The sequence below is a fragment of the Octopus bimaculoides genome, chromosome 22, assembly GCF_001194135.2.
Source record: "Octopus bimaculoides isolate UCB-OBI-ISO-001 chromosome 22, ASM119413v2, whole genome shotgun sequence".
Taxonomy (NCBI): domain Eukaryota; kingdom Metazoa; phylum Mollusca; class Cephalopoda; order Octopoda; family Octopodidae; genus Octopus; species Octopus bimaculoides.
In genome coordinates this window covers 10,900,248-10,902,902 of record NC_069002.1, presented here as the reverse complement: position 1 = coordinate 10,902,902, position 2,655 = coordinate 10,900,248, and the positions used below count along the sequence as shown (strand labels likewise).

The following is a 2,655-nucleotide window of genomic DNA, read 5'->3' as shown; positions in this document are numbered from 1 at the left end:
ATATATATGTGTGTGTGTGTGTGTGTATGCATATATATATATATATATATTTCAAACCTTAGTGTTTGAATGTTTTGTCCTTATGTATATATATATACATATATATATATATATATATATTTATATAAACTGATATTACATATATTTTATTTACAATATTTATAATATCATATATAAATGTAAACACATTTTCATAGTTTTATGTGATAAAAGTGAGTGAGCATTTGGTGATGGAAAGAATGAAAGTTGAAATACAAAAAATACTTCAGAGCCACATCAAAATTAAACTTCATTTAATGATAAACTTTATTGTTATATAAGATACATCAATGGATTAGGTTTGTTTTATATAAAACTCTGAGCTGATGTCATCTCCTCTGACAGTGATGCAGCATATTTAACTCCCATCCACCCCAATGTAATGCCAGTGTTTATTAACTAAACATGGAGCTTCAATACACCAACAAAATTTGCCTCATTAAATCATTTACTGTTGTAAGTATACATATAGGGGTAGGTGAAGGTGTGTGGCCCAGTGGTTAGATTGTTGCAATGATGATTACTAGGTGATGGGTTCAATTCCCAGACCGGGCGGCACATTGTGTTCTTGAGCAAAGCATTTCCCATTGCTCCAGTCCCCAATTTTGATCAAGGGGGTGGAATGTTGACCTGCTCACCTAGCCAGTGGGATGGTGTTATTTGAAAGCTAAAATGATGCAAAGTGCATTGTGACCAGCGATGTGTGACATCTTATAGTCTGGTTGGTCATGTGTTCCCGTGATATGATATAGGGGTAGGTGTGGGGTATGTGGTAATGAACATCCTTAAGCACCACCTTAAAGGGATTTTAGTCAAAGAAATTGACCCCAGGACTTATTCTTTGTAAGCCTGGTACTAATTCTATTGGTCCCTTTTGCTGAATCACTAAATTACAGGGACGTAAACATATCAGCATCAATCGTCAAGCCTAATTTATAAACTTAACTTATGGACCCTGAAAGGGTCAATAAGTAAATTACAACCAACTCCTATATACATAACTAAACAGTGACCAATCCATTAAGTCATACAAAAATTATAATCCCTACCATCTTCCATAGTATAATATAAAAGTGAAAGCTTAATAACCACATTCATTCAATCAATCAATTTATATATATATATACTCTTTTACTTGTTTCAGTCATTTGACTGTGGCCATGCTAGAGCACCGCCTTTAAAAGAATATCAGTCATCGTCCCACGTAAAAGCACCTACTACACTCTCTGAGTGGTTGGTGTTAGGAAGGGCATCCAGCTGTAGAAACTCTGCCAAATTTAGATTGGAGCCTGATGTTGCCATCCGGTTTCACCAATCCTCAGTCAAATCGTCCAACCCATGCTAGCATGGAAAGCGGACGTTAAACGATGATGATGATGATGATGCTAATGCTAAATTGACTGGGCACATACCACCACCACAACCAGATTTAGAAATACCTGGGCATGGCCCTTTTAACAGGAGCCATTTTTTAAGCTTGAAGAAAGAGCAAAAAAATCTTCACAACTGATGTACCCTTCTTCCACTCTCCCTCCACCTCCTTCTCATCTTCTTCCCCCCATCTTCCTCTTCTTTCTGTTTCCATTCAGGTCAACAATACTATGTGTTATTTTTGGTGGGAGAGAGTTGAATAACGAAACCAATAAAACAGACATTGCATGCAAATGAAACATGTGAGAGAGATGATGAAACAAATGATGAAGATGATGAAAACAGCAATGAGGCAGTGGAGGGGGGGAGCAGAGGCAGAAGAGGATAATTAGAGATAATGATGGGGGACTGCATAAAGTGCACATATAAACCTGAATTTCATTCCAATCTTACCAAACAAAAAAAGAGAAAAGGAAAATTCCTTAATGTGACTATTGGCACAGTTTATTTTTTATGAGGGAGTTGGGGGTAGGTTGCTTAGGGAGGGGAGAGATGTTGAAGAAATTTCCCAGAAATGTGAGAATAGAATAAAGAAATTAGTGTGAAAGGTCGCATTGAAAGAATCCGATGAAACAGTTAAAGAATAAAGAATTTGCCATTTTTTTTGGGGGGGGGGGTATTTTAAATGTAAACTTTGAACTTTGACAAAGAGAGGTCAGAAGGTTGTAACAATCATAATTAGAAATAGTTGCATCTATGTGTGTGTGTGTGTGTGTGTGTGTGTGCGCGCGCGCGCGTGTGTGAAGGTACATGGCTTAATGGTTAAGGCATTTGGCTTACAATTGTAATGTCAGGAGTTCAGTTCCCAGGAGCACATTGTGTCCTTGAGCAAGTTTATTTCACATTGCTCCAGTCCACTCAGCTGGCAAAAATGAGTTGTACCTGTAATTCAAAAGATCCAGCCTCATCACATTCTGTGTCATGCTGAATCTTCCCGAGAACTACTTTAAAGGCATGCCTCTCTGTCTGTGGAGTTCTCAGCTACTTGCTGTTCCGTTGAGTGGTTCAACTGGAGCCCTTGTCATTGTAATCACATAAAAGCACCCAATACACTCTCGGAGTGGTTGGCATTAAGAAGGGCATCCAGCCATAGAAAATCATGTCAAATCAAACTGGAGCCTGGTGCAGCCTTCTAGTATGCCAGCCTTGTCAAACTGTCCAACCATGCCAGCATGCGGGTGCACA

General features: G+C 38.4%; 1 protein-coding gene across 2 annotated transcripts in view; it reads right to left on the bottom strand.

Annotated features, from left to right (window-relative positions):
* Positions 1-2,655, bottom strand: part of LOC106873056 (HEAT repeat-containing protein 4) — a 595,254-nt gene that overhangs the window by 343,981 nt on the left and 248,618 nt on the right. The window lies entirely within an intron of this gene.